This window comes from Lampetra fluviatilis, chromosome 53 (assembly GCF_964198595.1).
Source record: "Lampetra fluviatilis chromosome 53, kcLamFluv1.1, whole genome shotgun sequence".
In the NCBI taxonomy this organism is placed as follows: domain Eukaryota; kingdom Metazoa; phylum Chordata; class Hyperoartia; order Petromyzontiformes; family Petromyzontidae; genus Lampetra; species Lampetra fluviatilis.
The window spans coordinates 5,095,931-5,116,680 of record NC_136327.1 but is presented as its reverse complement, the minus strand read 5'-3'; positions in this window follow the sequence as shown (position 1 = coordinate 5,116,680).

The following is a 20,750-nucleotide window of genomic DNA, read 5'->3' as shown; positions in this document are numbered from 1 at the left end:
ACTTTGTTTACTGCCCGCAACTCTTTTTTGTGCTATTATTGGAGTAATCAACCCAATAATCTATCGAGTCATCGATTGCTTACATTATCTGATTTGCCCAGCTGTAAGTTTGCGATTTGTTCCCCACCCCCGATGCGAGAGACGAAAAAAAATCGGAAGAGAATGGACAATCGTCCGGATGAGAACATTTCACTTTGACATTTTAACTTTATAAAATAGGGGTCATGCCCCAGGGAATTATACATTGAACGGTGAAGGAAGAGTTGTGCCTGGGCAGCCGCCAGGCCTGTTTCACGGGTGCCCCGTGGTGCTTTTTGACGGGAGGAAAATGTGATGTTCTTTTTCAAGAGAAGCTTTTGCTCAAGCTCACTAGACAGAAGGACTGCGTCGGCACAAATTGCCAAATGATCGCTCCGTGTTCCCGTCTCTCGACGTGGAACCAGTTGGTGATCCAGCCATTAAGCCGTGGATAGCGAGTCGATTGGCTACTCAGCCAGATAACCACCCCAGCCAGTCAGCCAGGCAGTTATCTAGACACATGGCCACCTAGACAAGAACCTTGCCACCCATCCAACCAGCCACCTAGCCAGCCAGAAATTACCCAACCCACCACTCAGTGAGCTATTCAGATGCTTATTCAATGAGCCACCCACCCACTCAGCCATCCAGACAGCCACCTATTTACCAAGCCAGTTAACCACCCAGCCAGCTAGTCATTCATACATGTAGGCAACCAAACAACCACCCACTCAGACAACCACCCAATCATCCAGCCACTCAGCCACCAACCCATCCACTCAGGTAACTCACCCACCACCGAGCCATCCAGTCAGTCGGTTACTCAGCCACCCAGCCAGTCAATCACTCAGCCACTCATGCACCCACTCACCCATTACACTCCCTAGCAGCCCGTCCAGCACACATGCAACGCAGGCATCCAGTCAGCAGACCATTAGGCCTCCTGTATGTCAAAGCTGCGCTCGTTCAATGCAACGCGGTGGGGTTTTAATTGGCGTGATCAAACATCGCGCATTGATCTTCGTGCAAGCGTCCCCACGCCTCGCGCGATGCAATTTAAGCTCCTTTCAGTCCACATTAGGGCTTTAACTCCGGGCTTAAATGTAGAGGCTAATTTTGCCCTTTCCTCGTGGAAAAGAGGACAGGAGAGAGATGCAGTCGACTTAAAACGCGGTGGAGAGACAGCGTGATAATTTAAATACTGATTAGTGCATTATTCACGGATAATACTAGAAGGCCGTCTGAATGTTTGCATTGCGCGTTGAAGCCCGAGCACCGTCCGCTTCGTTGACGTCGACTGCACGCCGGGGTGGGCATTCGACAGTCGCCAGATGTTGCCACCACACCGTGAGGCTGATTTGGAATTAACTGCACCGGCGTGTGTGGAGACCAACTTTGGTTGGTGGTGGGGGGTGGGGTGGTTAAATGCGCAATGGGAAGAGAACGCAACTGGGTGGCATCGTCAAACGAGTGAAGGCGATGAACGGCGCGTCGACGAGTGTCGCGAAAGCTTGGGCGGGGCGCTTGCTGGGAATTGCTCGTTGAGAGACGGAGATCGAGAGAGAGAAGCACGTGTGGATTCGAGATGAAGAAGCAAAGGGGGGTCAAAGATATCCTCGTTGACTGATTCTGGGAGGTATTTCAGCAGGACACGCCGCTCGAAGAGGCGATCGTTGGTGGCTCTGACTCGAAACCAATGATGGAGCGCCATCCCAAGGGAGGGAATGCGCCGGAGGGCACCGCCCCTGTGGAGATGGAGCGACGAAATCATACATTATTTGCCGCACGTGCTATGGCGGTTGTATTGTTACACCGCAATACCACGAGTTGGCGAGAACTCGGGCAGGCGGTCATCCAGCGGTGGATTGATCATGGCTGGTTCTGCCGCTGCTGCTTCTGCTGATGATGACAATGATGACACCACAGTGGAATACACTGGCGCGTGACCAAAGAAAGCACAAGCCCGTATACTGGAGGCGATGAGACTATACGACTGGCCCTTGAAGGTTGCATCGCTTGTGTAACATTCATGTACGACCCTTCATCAATCCACTGCTGGATGCAGAAGGAATTCCCAAAGTAGGTGCCAACTAAGGCCATTCCGTGTTGTCTGTTGGTGAAGGAATAGCGGGTAGGGGGGGGTTGAGGGGGTTGGTGGGAGAGGTCAGGACTCGTTCAGCTGTCACGGGAGCGCACTCGCCACCAAATCGACCCATGGCCGATTATCTCAGGTTCGGGGGGGGGGGGGTCGTTGAGCGCTGCGCACGTGACCACTGCGCGACCACCCCATCTCGATCGTAACGAAGACAAACAAGAAAGGAAAACAACCGCCTGACGCCAGAATCCAATGGCGATTCAGACTGCGAGAAAGGACGCGTTGAGGGCCGAACGCCGACGGGTACAGCGGCAACGGGATCTGGCAGGGGGCAGGAAGCGATGGCGCTGCATGGACGGCATCAGTGGCATTGGCCGCGATGACGCCTTGACCATTGGACATCGTCGGAGTGAAACTCTTGAATCAAGATTACAATTTTGCTCTCGATCATCCCGCGTGCGGATGATTCGGGTTGCGTATTTCACGGCGCTCCCGGTTTTTTCGTGGATAGGCCGCTCCTCACTCGCCGCGGGGGTTCATCGACTCGCGTGGGGGCACCGCACGTGGGCAGGCCGGCCCCAGAGAGGCAATAAGAACAGGCGGCACATTGAACTGTACAGCTGTGTAACAATGACTCGTGTATGATCGCCTACAACTTGAATAGGCTTTGATACCGTGCCTTTGTGTGTGTGTCTTTTTAAATCCTTTATATTAAGTTCGCTTGCTTGCTTGCTTGCGTGCTTGCGTGCTTGCTTGCTTGCTTACGACCGTGCAAATCTTTCGGTCGTTTTTTAACCCACTTCCCGTGATCCAATCGAGCTGACATTTTCCACACAGACTCGTTGTGCGTGACAATTAATTTTTGTGAGAAAAAAATGTCCAAAATGTTACACTGTTTAGGGAATGTTTTTTTTTTAAATATTTAATTACCAATTGCATAATGCTGGCAGACAATCATCTGACCCATAGGTGGCAGCCATCTCAAGCCAGAGGACGAGAGGACTCTAGCCGCCACGCATATAAAGGATTTAGAGTTTTTACGGGTTAATTTTTTATAATCCGCCACACACCTCCCCCGATTCGCCCCGGATGATTGCGAAACGACGGTTACACAACCTTGCTTTGTAACATCAACGTTCCGTAAAAAGATGTGATACTACATTTGAAAACAACAATGCTAGCTGGCTGGTTGGAGGGACGGAGGGACGGTTACTTCCAAAGAAGGCTGCTCGTCTGATAATAAAAAAAAATAACATTGGCTACAGCACGCAATCAAATTTTTGCGGCACCTCCAATATAACATCAAATCAAATCCGTGTCGGCGGATCGATTTTACAAACAGTGCCCGCACTCGCGGCGTGATCGCGTTGCCTGCTCTACCCGCGAATGCCGAGGGTGCAGTGATGGGGGTCACGCATTTTCCAAAGGCGACCCCAAACCAGCCCGGGCAGAGTCAGCGGCTTCGGGGAAGCTGCTGTGGTGTAATTGTCAGCACACTGTTTGTGTGTGTGTGCTCGTATGTATGTTGAACTGCTTTCGCACGTTGCGTGCTAATCGGAGGATGTGTTTGGGGGGAAGGACAACACTGAGCTTGTCGTCCAAACGGTTCGTCAGTTCGATTCGGTCTCCGGGCATGGCAGTTGAAGCGATGGTGCAAGTTTTTTTTATATTTTATAACCCACCACCCGCTATCCATCCGGCGGTGTTAATGGTTACACCACGGTTATTCATTCCATCGGCAGCTCACGCGCGGTGGAGTAAAGTGTGGGCACTCTCGCCTCTTCCAACACGCCTGGCCTGTGCGAAAGCGAAGGCCAAACGGCTCGTGTTGAGCTCCCTCAAACGGAGGCTCTCATACCAGGAGATAGCGTGGGCTCGCAATTTTTGCAGGGCTGCGCCGAGCTGACGCAGACCAATCCGACCACGGCAACGTTTTCTCACTTCAACCTCGGTCTGTCGACAGCTGCGCACTTGCCGGTCGCGCCGAAGCCGCTCCCGGATCTCGGTAAACAAACGAATTCCTGACACCGGAACGCGGCTGGGAATTGCTGGACCGTCTCTGGGTCAGCCCGTGCAGGTGACCAGTGCGAGATGCACCTTTGCCACATTTTTAATGTCTCTTCGGGCACGAGGCGCGGCGCGTGCACGCGCGCGATAAAGTATGTTCATATAATTGGTGCTTCAAAGCGGGATTGTTCCATTACCCACAACCCCAAATGTCTTTCGTTTCTTTGCACCGCTTCAATTCACGCGTAGCAATGTCCTCGCTGTCAGAAACCCAACGCGGGCAAACGTATTTTCGCGCCGGCCATCGTGGTCCAAATGTGATGAATTGTTCGCGAATTTACTTGAATTTCAAAACCACTTCGTAACATCGCCCCCCTCCCCTGCTGGCGAACTAAAGTCACATCCTGCAGGCAGATGCAGTGTACACCTTGTGCGGTTTAAGAGATAGCTGCCACGGGGGGGTGGGGGGTCTGGGGGGCGTTTCCTTGCAGCAAGGGCGTTGGAATAATTGAGATGAGATTAGACATGCACGGTGCTTTGAGTTGCTGCTCAGGCATGCAGATGGACACCGCATCGCGCGGTGCTTTCAGACGAGCGATGCAACCGTCTGGAACGCTCTTCCTTCCGATATTCGGAAGCCCACTGGAGCTTGGCACTTTTAATTCATGTAGATTGAAAGCCCATTTCATTAGGACTGCTTTTTTGTTTTTAGTTTGTTGTCCTTCCCTCCGCGCCTCCGATTAGCACGGTTGGTTGCATACGGTGCAAAAGAAGTTCAACATACTCTTTGGTTCTTTCAGTAAAGTCACGTTTGTATTTTATACCTACGTGACTTTATTATATACCTACGTGACTTTACCGAAAGAACCAAAGAGTATGGATTCCTGCAGTCACGAAAGCTTCAAATCAACAAGTTCAACATTCATACCCGTGGACAGCCTTCTGTTCTGCACTGATTTCCAGCTACGGCTATTACACTGGTCAACAAAAAAAACATTTTTTTCTGGCCTGGACTTTGCAGCTGTTTTAGACTAATTTCAGGGAGCTGATTCCAAATCTGATCTCAGATTTTGCTCTATCACATCTCATTTTTATGCTATCGGCATACCCCATTTTCATTGATTTTACCCGAAATTAACTCTGTCACTTATGATTGCAAGTTGTTGCGAGTCAGTGACTGCTTTAATGTTAAAATATGGTGCTGTATTTTTAGGATAGTGTGTTTATAATATCATTTTATGTAGATATCCACATTTATTTAATATTTTTCTTCTGCAGTTTTTTATTGAAAATGCAATATTTGATATCTCAAAAACCTGATGTGATAGACAAAAACTGATGCCAGATTTGGAATCAGCACCCCAAAATTACCTTAAACCCGTTGGAATACCTTATGCCAGAACAAGTGTGTTGACCAGTGTTATCAGTAGCGAGTGGACCGGCTCTGTCTCCCCCTTCACCGACCCATACTGACTGGCGTGGTGAAATGTAGTTAAGCATATCCTCATCCCTTATCCCACGGTGGTGACATTGAGAATTGCGTCGGGGAAGCTATCGTCGAGGGAGTGAATGATGGTGGGTAATTATGGGAGGGGAATGGCTCGTAAGGAGATGGATGGATGATATGTGGTGGTGGTGTGTGTGTGTGTGATAGATGGCTGAGAATGAGCCGCAGAGTGTTCACGACTAACGAAGGGCCAAGAAGTCTTCTCACGTTTTTCTCATCTCTCACAATGTCACCATTATTCAGATGCGAACAAATTGATCCAACGTAAGTCACATTTCTGGTATTTAAATGGCACCCACGGATTAGCAACCGAGGGGAAACACCATTTTAAATAAAGTGTTTTTAATAAAAACTTTCCTCCCAATTACAGTGCAAATGTGCTAAATTACCCTCGACGTATGTATGCTGAACTCCTTTAGAGGATTTAACACGTTGGCTTTCGCGACCAATATCTATAATACAGGTTTTTTTTGTGTTAGATCGCGTAATAATATAAATCTGTCGTTAAACCCGCCACCACCCGACACAGCCAATTAGTGAGGTTTGTCACGTAAACAGAACGTGCGAACTCGTCACTAGTGTAGTGACTACCTCGGAGAGAGTAAGACTTGGAGTCACTTCTGTCATTTAACGAGCACCATCGGGATAATACCCCACGTGGGTGCACACTCTCCAGTCGCTCGCCTCTACACAACTCGAACCGTCTAACCCCGACGGCGTTGACGGAGACAGCCAAGGCCGTAATTATAATATATATTGGGGGACACAAATCCTTCCCAATATTCAAATATGCTCAAAAAGCCCCCCCCAATATATTGCTATAAATAGACTTCTGTTCATATTATTGTGGTTATGTTTGTACTTTCTTAATCCCTAATCTCTGCCATTACATACAATGAAACAAGAAAAGGTAAAAAAAGAAAAAGTAATGTAATACAATAAACTATTAGACATTATTGTAGAAAATAAATAAAAAGTCCATCCTATGTGTTAGTGATTTTTTTTTATATTTTAGGCAAGAAATGGCAGGAAATTCGTTTTCAAATTTAGATTTTTTTTTCTGTCGGGGGGACCCCCAGACCCCCTGGAAGATTTGGTCCCCCCCAATGTTGACTCCATAGCTACGGCCTTGGAGACAGCCAACGACCATCTAGCAGCGCAATATCGAGCAAAGACGACAGCAGCAACGATGGCGACGAGATGACAACGACGACGATCCTGAGCAGCACGACGGGGATCCCACTTCCACCGACGGCCACGTGGTCCCCCACAGGGGCCCCTCTCACACTCCCAGCGTGGCCTCGCTCCGCCCCCTGCCACACCCCCTTTCTGGAACCTACTAGCGGCTTCCCGATGGGCCCCCTCTGTGACCTTTCCCCTTCAGATGTCCCCGTCTCGTGTCTCTCATGGCCTGCTGACGTCAGTACTGATGTATACCGCTGATACCCCTTTTCGCCAGCAGCCAGCGCTATGCCACTACACTAGTGCAGTACAACTGGTGTGTTGGAGAGCCAAGCCACAACATTTATAATCTGAGTTTCGATGTGTCGCCAGTAATTACAACTAGCATCATCAGGCGACAGCCAGATTTGTGGAGAAGTCCACCCGTTTCGTTCCTTAAATAGAGGCGAGAAGTGGGGGAGGGGGGGGATTAATGAATGCATAGATCCATTGCCGTTTGCGTTATTTATATGGCAATCTTTATTGAAGTATGGTGACCTGTTTTGGCATGCATTTAGGGGGGGGGGGTTGTCCAGAGTTTCCGCCGAGTCTCCGGAGGGGCCTCCGTCCGTTGCAGCCGGAGCGAGCAATTTCAGGGGCTGCATCTTCACGATTTTTTTTCACCCTCTGAATGTGCCAGCAGTTAAATTAAAACCCTTTTTTTCACCCGGTTAGCGCCGACTGAGATATGGCGTTCTTTTTTTCGTGTCAGAAGAGCCCTGACTATTACAACGGATAGCCTCAGCGAACTGGCTTATCTTGTGGAAATGTATAGTGGCCATTCATTCTAAATGCTGTGCGGAAGAAAAAAAAACTCAGGACCCGGAGAGAAATGCACGTGACCACGGGGAGAGAAAGAGACTCGCAAACTCAAAATATAGTTTGCAGGCGTCAGGGTTGGGATCGAACCGACGACCTATAAACTATTATATATGTTTTGTTATTTGCATGGTAAGGCCCACTGAGCGATATAGCTATTTTTCATAAGCGACCTGGCCACAAATGAGAGCTCAGCCAAGTGGCTTATCATCACGTGGAAATGCATTTATGGCAGCCAAACACTCCGAACGCACGTTGATTAGTAAATACACACGCGACCAACCTGTATACCATGCGAGGTAGTTAACATCTCCTAGCCAACGCGGCGCGCCACACTCGCTCGCCATCCTCCTAATTTCGGAGGCACTCCGCGTGCAGCCAACGAGGCTTTGAAGCCGCCGCCATTGCGCCGCGTCCCCTTTCGACGCGGCGATTGATGGCGAATTGCTTAATGGCATCGTCGCCTCGTGGAACGTGGCGGTTCATCAAACGGGGGGAGGGGGGAGGGGGCCACAGCGTCGCTTCGGAGAATGAGGGCGGAATGCGCCGATAAGTGGACATTAAAGAGAGCGCGTACCGAGCGCGTCCATTCATCTTCAAAGTTCGAGTTTCGGCGAGGAAGGAACGACGGACAGCGATGGTGCGCACCTGTTGATTTTTCTCCCTCCCTTTTAAAGCCCCACGCACGCTTGCACCCACGCATCACGATCGTCGCGGGCCACAATCTACGACCTAATTAATCACCGCTGCATCAAAGCCTCCCGCAAGATGTCACTATCCCCAGCAGTTTTGATGCCACCCTTCCTATTTAAAACTATTTTACTTTTTATTTTACCAGGTAAGGCCCGCTGAGCTATGCAGCTCTTTCTCAAAAGCAATTATGGCCACAAATGACAGCTCAATGAAAGTGGCTTATCACGTGGAAATTTTAAGCAGCCAAATATCCTAAAAGCATGTTTCTTAATGTGGAGGGGAAAACCGGAAGACCCGGAGAAAAATCCAGGCGACCGTGGGGAGAGAGAGACGTGCAAACTTCAAATATACAGGGATCAGGGTCGGGATGGAAGCCGCGGCTTCCTGTATACCAGGCGAGGTAGTTAACATCTCTGCCACGGACGTCCTATGTGGCGCGTGTCCCTCTTGCGGCTGCTAGACCATCATCAATCTCGACCATCGGCCGTCACCCCCCCCCCCCCCTTTCTTGCCCCAAGCCCAATTATTTTGATTTTTACACGCTTTTTATTTAACTCACTTCGTCTGTTGTATCCTCCAAAAAGAAATATTGTAACTCAATTTTTACACACTTCCCAATGTGCTATCGACGGCAAACTTCGTATAGGTATGTCATACTGATGACAATACGATATTCTATCATAAAAAATCCAAAACATATATTTTAAAACGTTTCACACGCTTTTATTTAACTTATTGTATGTGTTGTCGTATCCAAAAATCTTGTAACTCAATTTCAACCGTATTCCCAATGTCGTATCGACTGCAAACTTGGTATAGCTGTGTCATACTGATGACAACACGATATTCTATCATTAAAAATAAAATAAATATTTTTAAACAATCTGTTTAACGGCTCTCATTGTCCACGCTCAACTCACATTGCCTGTAAATCACCACGTGGTCCCTGACGTCACGGCAAGCCACGGGGAGCCACGCCCAGGGGCGGGGGATGTGGAAGGAGGGGAGGGGCGATGGGGGAAGGGGGCAGGGGGAGGGGCAGCTCGGACAGGACATTTCATTAAAGCGTGGTTTTAAAAAAAGTATTTTAAAATATTTTTTCGTAACACTCAACCACGTGTGTTAATGTCAACCATTCGTCTCTTACCGCTTCTTTGCATACGCACGCGTGCGGTGAATGTGGTAATACGATTATGAAAATAAGATTATGTTTTACCCTTTCTGGCAATAAAACAGGTGTTAAGATGTTCAAAGACCGAATAGAAACCTGCATCAACCACACGTACTTGTGCTGAACATGCAAACAAATTCTGATTAAAAAGTCCAATGATATAGCTTCTGATATTGCCTTGTCTTCTCTGGTCTGACACTGGTGAGACAAGGCAATAAATAAAGCTGTCTCTGATGTAGGCCAATCAGTTTTAAAGATATTGCATATATTACCAGAACATGTTGGTTTGCATTTACACGAAAAAGTACGTGTGGTTAATGTTGACTTGATTCCTTGACTTGACACCTTTTGTATTGCCAGAAAGGGTAGAATCTATTATTATTTTCCATGCATTGATATTGGCAAAAAGACGTCCCATGATATAAACTCTGATAATATATGCACTGTCTTTGAAACTGATTGGCTTACACTACAAAGGGCGAACACCTATTCTCATGTTTCATACTTTGATCCTGCCAAAAAGGTCCCATACTCTTAGTTCTTTCGGTAAAGTCACGTAGGTAGAAAATGAAATTAAATTTAATAAAAATAAAATAAGAATCACGACGTTTCGGAGGCAACACAAGTCTCCGTCATCAGGTGGGACCGTCACAGCTAAAATTACTGCATCAGTAGTAGCTGTGACGGTCCCACCTGATGACGGAGACTTGTGTTGCCTCCGAAACGTCGTGATTTTTATTTTATTTTTATTAATTTTAATTTCATTTTTTACCCACGTGAATTTACCGAAAGAACTAAGAGTATGAATCCTTGCAGTTACGAAAGCTTCAAATCTAGAAAAAAGGTCCCATTGTATCGTGGTCATAATAATAAAACTCATGGACCGCCCTTTGTCAATCACCTGGTGGATATCGGCTTCCGTGAGACGTGTCAGTCACGACTCATCACGACCTTCACATCGAGCCAGCCGAGCTGACGTGAACCAATGCCGGTGAGATGCCAGGTAGATGTAAAACTAAGACCCCATTATCTACCGACGACAGTCTTCGCCTATGAATATCTGGCAGTTCACATGCATTGGTTTAAAAACAAGACGAATGTCAAAAGGGATTTGCTTGCGTTGATCCAATGCTGCTGATATTCTGCACTCCCAGGAAGACAGTGCCACTGATGGTATTTGCGTCAATTATATCGATATAGTTTATTTTTTACGTGGAGGGACGCGATATAGGAAGGATGCGCACTGTCTATTTATTTTGTAACTTCTTTATTGCGACGGAGAGATCCATATTTTTTAAATATGGTTTTTATTTATCTCTCTCTCTCTTGAGGGCAGCGCTATTGAATAATGCCGCCGTATCGCTGTGATGGGCGGCTGAAACCCATCATTTCAAACCAGGGATCCGAACGGTGGCAGCCGGAAGCTGTGGCATGATAGGAGACCCCCCAGCTCACGCGGCCACATTCAGTAGCCGGTGGACTGTCGCTCAGTAGATTGATTGCCTCAGCCTGGCTATAGGCGATTGCGGCAAAACATGGTACAACACATTATATATATACAACCTCACCTCAATACCCCTCATCATTGTAACTGTCTTCTAAGATAACCATGTATAGCGAGATGCTGTTTTGAACAGTAGCCATCCCTCCAAAGTTATTTCTCCGAAACACGAAACTGGCGTAGACTTTCGATTTAAAGCTTTCGTGACTGCAGGTATTCATCTTCTTGGTTCTTTCGGTAAAGTCACGTAGAATGGAAATAATAAAATAATAAAAAGAAAACATCATAATTTATTTTTATTATGTTTTATTTTTATAATAAAGCATAATAATTTTTTTTATTATGTTTTATTTTTATTATTTTATTATTTCCATTCTACGTGAATTTACATACATTTTTTTAATTATGTTTTATTTTTATTATTTTATTATTTCCATTTTACGTGACTTTACCGAAAGAACCAAGAAGATGGCGTAGACTTTTTTTGTTTGTATTACGAGGTCGCGTCAGTTATGAAATGTGGAGCACTTATTTTGCACCGTGAGTGTACAACCATCACCACCACCACCAACAACCACAACAACAACAACGGCGTCCCTTCTGCTTCGTCCTAGCTGAATATGCAACACATTTGTGTAATTTAGTTTCCCCCCACTCCCATTGAATTCGATTTAGCTAAATTATGAATGCTAAAATATATCATTAGTGTGCAGCGTATTGGCAGGCTCGTGACTAAATTGCATTACACGCACTGGATTTAATAATAATAATAATGAAATAAAGAAAACCCCAACACATTCGCCAACAGCATAATCCATCAAGATCACCATATAATGTGTTGGATTTAATCGTATATATTTTTTCAAGCTCGTGCTGGCATGGGTATTCTGGGCCTCGGAGACGTCGCGTGACGTGACGGGGCTACCAGGTGGCCAGGAGTTGTCAGCACCAGACATTTATTGAATCCATCCGTGTGGAACTTCGAGCCACCACATTACGCGTCGGGGTTTCTCTGCAGGTGCAATACTCCGGTTTCCTCACACAAAACGATCAAATAATTCCATTTTCTTCGTCTTTTTCCACTAATATAATCTGAGCATGCCTGTTGTCCGCGTCATACATCATGAGCTTAAAAATTATAACTATTTAGGAACCCTGGCACATTGGTGGAACACTCCCAATCTTAGGGAGCAGTCCGTGAAAGCAGATATCACAGAACTTATTCTGAAATCTCAAGTGACCTCTTATCCACAGGACTTTCCCTGCCCGCTACAGAAATCACGTGACCACGCATATGCGGATGACACCATTTTCTTCACTGCCATCAATTCTCCCAATGCGTCTGGATTTGAGAGGCTCTCGAAATGCGCCACTGCCGTGCAACAGTGGTTCTCCGCACACTACCTTGCCCTTAATCCGTCAAAGTCAGTGGCCATCATGTTAGGTACCAGGCAACGTCTCAACTCATCCGCGCTCCCAACACACATATCAATCGCTGGTTACAGCATCAGGTTGACCAATCACTTCAGCTACATCGGTGTCATCCTTGATTCAACTTTATCCTTCGACCGCCAAACCAATCAAGTCATCAGTTCCTGTAACTTTCACCTGAAGGCTCTCGGACACCTACGTCCTCCCATCTCCACTGAAACTGCCAACACATTGGCATGTTGCATAGTTGGGTCTCGCCTCGACTATCGCCTAGCCCGGTCCTCCTCTGGCAACCTCAAAACACTTCAAAGACTTCAAAACAACCTCGCACGCTTTCGTCATTGGCCGCACTCATCCCTGTCTCGACTCACTCGCCTCTCTCCGCGCCCTCCACTGGCTCCCCATTGTCAGCAAGGTCACATACAACATCGCCTGCCTTTGCCACCGGCTCCTTCACAACCTGCCAGCCCCCCGTACCTCTCTTCACCATTGACGACTTGCAGCACGGCGCACGGCAGATGCCTTCGCAGTGCGACTCACGGACCTCCTCTCGACACCAAGTTCCAGGACGGTCACGGCCACGCGCCACTTCTCGGTGGCTGCCCCCGCACGGTCTGGAACGCCATCCCCTCGGCGCATTCGCAGCGTCGCCTCCGTCGTCTCCTTCAAGAGACACTTTAAAAACCCACCTCTACGACCTGACTTTCGAGTGACTCTGAGCTTGGCTCCGCGCCTCTGAGTGGCGGCCGCTCTGTTGGCAAATTTGCGCGCGTTACAAAATTGCATCAATATTATTATGATGATCGTCAAACTGACAATGCTCGTAATTCTCAGAGCTGGAGTTTAGCCACGTTACGCGGTGGCTTTACTTGTGCAGTGATGAGGGATGGCGATGGTCCCGGGACGGTCCTCAGTGCCACCAGAGGAGAAATCGCTGCCCGTTGATAACGACTCGAGCCAGTCTGCAAAGCTAAAATCGCCGCACGTTCGGTAGATTCAGGCTGGGCCAGTTAGCCCCTGTGCCTTCCATCGTGAATGAAAAGGGGGGGGGTTATTTTGTTGTCTATGTACAACGGATAGTGAAGGAAGGAGACACGCCTGTCCCTGCATATCCCCAAGGCGATAGCAACCGTCTGTAGTGGTTTGAGGCCCCGGTATCTAACCTTGGTAGGAGCAATGGTCATCTCGGCAAGTGACCAGGGGCTCATGAGAGCCTTCCGGATCTGGCGAGCGCGCCCGGTTTGTGCAGGACAGAGATCATCTGGCCTCTGGAGGTCATCGTTCAGAGTAAACGCCACATTTGCAATCAGTAGCAACTGCGCACCATGTTTTTTTTTTTTTTTGCAGGGGGCTTTCCATCTATAAGAGTGTTTTTTTTGGGTTAGATCGCGTAAATATATGTGTCGTTAAAACCCGCCACCACCCGACACAGCCAACTAGTAAGGTTTGTCACTTAAACAGAACGTGGCCAATTCGTCACTAGTACAGCACGCCAGTGTATTGGAGAGCCAAGCCACAAGATTTACAATCTGAGTACGACGTTTCGCCAGTAATTACAACTAGCTTCATCAGGCGACAGCCAGATTTGTGGAGAAGTCCACCTGTTTCGTTCCTTATATAGACGCGTAGATGTGGTGACCACACTTTTGCGCTCTTGCGCAAAGTGGGGGATGGGGGGTTAATGAGTCATCTGATGATTTATTAAGCGACCAATTCTGGCAATCTGCCTGACGATGCTGGTTGTAACCAAGGCCGGATCAAGGCACAGGGCTTTAGGGGCTGCAGCCCAGGGGCCTCCGCCCAGCTGGAGTGCCTCCAGAGATTAATTGAAAAGTTATTTCATTCGTGAATGCTGAATTTTATTTGTTGTTAGCCTTGCAAAAATAAATTTAAAATTTTCTTCAACTTTTGAAAATATTACTGGGGGCCCTCACAGTGCCTGAAGCCCCAGGGGGCCTACACAATCTTAATCCTGCCCTGGTTGTAACCATGGGCGACACGTCGCACCCATTGGTTGTAATACGTTGTGTAGTGTTGGTGTACGGTGCTTTTTCTGCAATTTTTTGCTGTCTTTTCCTGGATTTTTCTGTTTGCGCATAGTCACTTTAAGAAGTTTTCTTGTTCATGTTTTTGGTTTTTGTTTGTTGCGGTTGCACCCGATTCAAGAGCCGAATGGCTCACAGGGCTATGCCTAATAAATGAACTTGAACTTGGACGTAGCTCCCCAACGCCGCCCCCCGCGGTGCTGCTTGAGGCGGCGTACAATTGGCCGCGCTTTGTCCGTCACGTGACGGCGGTGTCAATTGTCCGTGTCGGGTGGAGGCGGGTTTACGACACAGCGTTGTTGTGATGTTGGGGTGGCGAAAGCCTTGACGTCTTAGCTTAGCGACTCTCATCTCCCTCTCTCTATATTGTATCCTCGTTCCCTTGCCTGTTGCAACTGCCTGACCATGCGTGAAATAACCTCCATCTGCCCGCCCTGTTGCAAATGCTCATTAATAATTTCATGCACCGATAGGACTTTTAATAGTTTAGTTTTTATATTTATTCCGGGGACCTGTTCGTTTAAAATACGACGGGCGCTTTTTTGGGGGGGCAATTTATTTATAACACCTGCCTGCAATTGCAATTACGCCTAAACGAGTGGGTAGATCTTCTTGAATAGTGGAGGGTCTTAGCAATTTCGCTGTGTCCCTTGATGATTGTTATTCTTTGTGGAAAATCTGTGTGCAAGTACGTGCACCTCTTTAATGAACATCTTCGGCGTAGGATAATTGCGAAGCAAGGGTCCCAGTGCCCCCCGCATAATGATGCGGACACTTGTTACTTTCCATTTGTGAAGATTAAAAAACAAACACCTGTGAGCTTTGTTTTTCATCGTTGAAGAAATGGCACTGCACTGCCCCGCCTCCTCCCTTCAACTAACATCGCGTGGGGATGGAGGGTTAGTGGGGGCGACTGGGGGAGGATATGCGGGTGGGTGTCGGCAGGTGGGGACGTTGGAGGCTGGAGGAGGACCGTCGTTCATTGACGGGGCACTTTCGCTAGATTATACAACAACAACAAAGTTTTGCCGGCTGGCTGGCTGACTGGACGGACGGTCACGTGCATGTTGCTAGTGGGTGTGGGGAGGGGTATTCAGGTGGTTTACACAACTGTGTAGGTGATCGCGATTGTGCTGTATGTGTTGTTGGAGTTGTGCCGCGCGTTGTTTGATTTGACGTCCGACGTTTCGTTCCACGTGCTGGGAGCTTATTGAGGAATTGAATGGAGCGTCTGAATTTCTCACTCGACTACACAGCGTTGCTAGCTGCTACTGATGCTGCCGATGCTGCCGATGCTGGTGGCGGTGTTATCGGTTCTTAGGGGCCGTCCATAAATGACGTCACGCACCTAGGGGGGGGGGTCAGACATTTGTGACGATGTGTGACGATGGGGGGGGAGGGGTTTCAGAAACGTGACGTCACATCAAAATGCGCAACTTTAAATAAACATAAACAACACGTTCTACTTAATGAAATCGACTTTTTAATAAATGTTTTCTCCTACAACATCAGAGTGCAGCGCCACATTAAATACGCGCTACAATGAAAATAGTTTAAAGCGATTTGAAGCATTTAAAAAAAAAATTTGGGGGGGGGGCAGAGCTTTGTGACGTCATATTTGAGGGGGGGTCTGACTTTTTGTGACGCCGTGTGACGAAGAGAAGGGGGGTGGGTGTCAAAATTCGTCCAAAATCGCGTGACGTCATTTATGGACTGGCCCTTAGTACGTCAAGGCAGCGGAACCCAATGTGAGCTAGGAACCAGCAGTAGCAGCAGCAGTCTACCTACTAGCTGTAGGTAGACTGCTGCTGCTGCTTAATTCATCCAGAGCCATGCTGAGCCGTGTGACGCTTTTTCAGGAGGGTCCTGCCCCATTGCATTTGGCGAGGTACGGTGCGAAAGAAGTTAATCGCACATTCGACTCGCGTGCTTGGCTACGTACGGTGCAAAAGAAGTTCAACATACATACGTAGCTTTTTTTTTTTTTAAAGATGTCTTTTTAACCAATTAACGTTATTATTACACGCGGGAAGAAACCGGGGCACCCGGGGAAAATCCACGCGCCCGAGGTGGAAACGTCGCTGTATCCCCGTATAGATGGAAACAGACGGTGATGAGTCCATTTGCAGAACTGCATTCCCCTTGCGCGCCACGCAGAGTAAAAGGACTTCCTCGACGCCTACGCGGAAGATATTTTTCCGCAACGTCTATCTGTGCTCCATCAACCCTCACCGCTACTGCCCGAGGTTACCACGGCGGGGGGGGGGGGGCGCAAAACGTCGGACGTCACACCGAACAACACGCGGTGGCACAACCTGGAAAGGCAGCGGAGAGTGTTGCGCACGGATTCAACGCTTCGCGTGTGTCGCACGGATCTCCATCGCCGCCACCGCAATTGTCTACAGCCACGTGAAGAATTGTGATGCACGGGCACACAGCTGACGAATGCCACGCTCAGCAGAAACGTGGCCGTATCCTTGCCAACACCTGCATTCAAGGCAGTCATGTTGGCGATAATTGCCTCCTTGATTTCATTCGTGTCCCTAACTCAAGAGAATTAAGGGCACCTTCGACGTTCCCGGAGCAAGAAATTACTATTCTCTCTTTTTTTTCTCCTTCGTTGCATATTTTCTCTCTCTCTCTCACACATACTCTCACACTCTGCATCTCCCCTCCCCTCTCTCTCTCTCTTGTTCTGAATCTGGTTAATAGGGCGCTGGTCGGGCAGATTTCGCCAAACTGAATTCTTCCACCGTCCACAGACGTTTTGCAACGAGCGGCGCCTGTGCAATCGAAATTGCGTTTTACGGTGGCCGTGAGAGATACGCCGTGGTCAAAGGAGCGCGGTTTTCTTCAAATCGCATCTTGAGTTAATGAAAGATAGAAAAACACCCCCCCCCACACACACACACGGTGAATGTATTGTAAAGGGGCCTTCCCCCCCTGCTCTTTTAAACAGGATCCCAGCCACCCGTGTCTAAGCTGCCGATCACGTACAAATAAAATGGGCGCCCTGTGGATATGTTTTTAAAGTCGCCTGTTTGTAAAGTGGTCTCCGTGCGTGTCTGTACGCATGCGTGACTGTCAGTGTGCCTGTGCGTCTGTGTGCGGGGGCGGTCAAGCTGAGGTTCAACGGTGAGCGCGCTGCGCTATGAACACCAGAGACCCGGGTTCGATTCTCGCTCACGGTCAACACCTGTAACGAATATCTGAACTGGTTCATGGCCTCCCCTAGGTCGACTCAGGTGATGTGTAAACATCGCCACGAGGGAGACAAAGGCGGCCGGGCATGGTGCTGGCCACCCAACCCCTTGCCTGCCGTGCCGGCCTTTATAGGTGCTTGCTAACAGCGCTTGCCCCAACAGTCTGTTAAAGGCTACATGGGGGATCTTTGTTTGTTGTAGTGTAGGGGGGAGCGGTAGTTCAGTGGTTAGCGCGCTGCACCATGAACCCCGGAGGGCAGAGTTCGATTCCCGCTTTTGAACCGGTCCTGGGCCTCCCCTAGGTCGACTCAGCTGTAGATAAGTACCTAATTCTGCGTGTAAATATCAGCACTGGGGCTGTCTAAGGCGAAACTGGGCACGGTGATGGCCGCTACACCACAATTCATGCTCACGGCCTGGTATGCAGGAGACCCGTGGGTTCGTTCCCGGACCGTGGCGATGTCTGTTATTGTACATTTGGAGTCTGCGTGCTCTCTTTCTCTCTCTCTCTCCGTGGTGCTCGCATGGATTTTTCTCCGGGTCTCTCTGGGGTTTTGCCCTCTACGTTTAAAATCAACGCGCGTTTAGACGATTTGGCTGCAATTTAGAAATTCCCCCGTGCGACGATATCAGTCACTTTGATGAGTTATCAGGTATGGCCAGGTCGCATTTGATAAAGAGCTAATAGCTCAGTGGGTTTTACTTGACGTTTTTGTTTTCATTGATATCATCTATTTGGCTAAAAAGGAGATCGTGTTCTTAATACTCAGTAACCCGCACATCGATACAGGAGTTCAGTGGAATAACAAATGTGCCAGGAGCTAAATGACAACACATTAAAACCATGCACACATTGTTACAAAATTTTCAATTGAAAAAAAAACATTCACTTTGCATTGATTGCAACTCTTATCGCCCAGAGGTACATTCCTTTGGGGTCGTAACAAGGGATTTAAACATATCAGAGTGAAAATATCAATTCTATGATGAAAGTATTGAATGTACAAAGTGGGGTTTGTGAGATTTTCAGAGGCGGTAGGGGGGAAGTTTCGAGTTATAGAACAGAGTGGGCAAGCCGAGAGGGAGGGAGGGTAGAGAAGACGATGCCTTGGGTAAACAACAAAAGGAAGAAAAAGGTTATCAATGGGAAGGGCTTCCAATGCACGCATCGTCAAGCCTACACATGGTATTAAACGATGCTGCCAGAGCCATAGCACAAACGAGTTTTCACCTCGCAAGGTTTCCTTCTTTTTAGTTGAATAAAAAAAACACAATTCGGATGTTCCCAGCCCTTTGTCAATTCGCCTCGATACGTGTGGAGGCCTCTAAAGCACGCCCTGCCAGGCATGGGTCGGTGGAGGTTTATGAAAGGCTTCTTGGGGGATTGCGGCTTGCAGAACTGATCGAGATGTTACTCACCATCGATGTTAGCTGTGGCCTGGAATCAACCTGAGGGCCGCAGTGCTCGAACCATGCCCACAGCACCTGGCAGGCAGGCCCTGGTGGTTACCCATCCAAGCACCAACCAGGAACACATCTTTCACTAACTGGACATCTGATTAAAAAACAGCATCGTAGCGCATCGGATCCCTCCAGTCTGGATAAAGATTCTGAATCAATATTTGATTGAATAAGGCATTTGCTGTGATTAGTATTTACCCAAGCAGCAATGAGCTGGGGTTGAAATATCCGACTGCAACATCGTAGTTGGTTGTCTATTGAAATGACGTCATGCAACAGTTGGATCGGCCAATTCACCTGAGATTTGAGTTGACTCAGAGAGGGTCACGCGATGCGCTGTCAGGGTGTGGCCCTGTTGTTGGCCTGCATCAGTGGGGCCGTACGGAATCTCAGGGGGGAGGGGGGGTCGCTGTCAATGTTAAACACGCTTTAAACAAATGTTAAAACCCCTAGAATGACGATTCGCATTTGTCCATCGTGAATTCCCCTGTACGCGAAAATGTACGTTGAATCTCGTTTGCACCATATGTAGCCAAACTGTGCTTATCGGAGGTGTTGGGGAAGGACAACAAACTAAACATAAAAAACAGTTTTTCAAGAAATACGTTTTCAATCTAGATGCTTTAAAAGTGCATACTTTCGGTGGTTTCCTAATATCGGAAGGAAGAGCGTTCCAGACGGCCGCCGAAGCGCATCTAAAAGAGCGCGATGCGTTGTGTGAGTCTATGGGTCTCTGTGTGATGAGTTTACGGGGTTCTGTGTGAGTCTATTGGTCTCTATGTTTGTTGAACTTCTTTCGCACCGTATTGGCCACGTTCTGTTTACGTGACAACCCTTACTAGTTGGCTGTGGCGGGTGGTGGCGGGTTTAACGACACATTTATAAATTTACGAGATCTAACCCAAAACAAACTGTATTATCGGTAAACACATCATATAAAAAATAGAGAATACAAAAAAAACTAAATTAGTTTGTATCTTACCAGGTAAAGCCCACTGAGCCATTTGCTTTTTTTTTCATCAGAAGCAATCTGGCCACACATGATAACTCAACGAAGTGGCTTACTACGTCTTAAACATTTCTATCGCAGCAAAATAATCACACATTTGCTTTTCTGCTGAAACACATTGTCAAGCCCACGGTGATGATGAATAGATGATTGATTACAAAGGCAATTACAAGACCGTGATAATTGTTGCAGAAACAAATCGATCCCAAAAGACGTCCTTGTCAAAGGAAGTCACGGACGTCCGCCCGCTTAAAAAAATAAAATAAAAATAATAAACGTTGTTTGTGAGCCTCGTTTGATTGTGCGCCGCTGTATTTTCAGTAATTGAAAAGTGGTATCGACTTTACAAACTCGGGAGAGTGCGCGCTGTTGTGAATGGCTCCGTGTCCATCTCCCATCGGGCTAAGGCTCCGGACCGCTGGCAAAACGCCGCATTAATATTGATTGCAAACGCAACACCACAGCGCGGATTTACACAGCGTTCAAATACCACCGCATCTACTCTTTTTTGTTTAAAATCTTTACCAGGTAACGCTCCTGGCAAATCACAAATGAGAGCTCGACGAAGT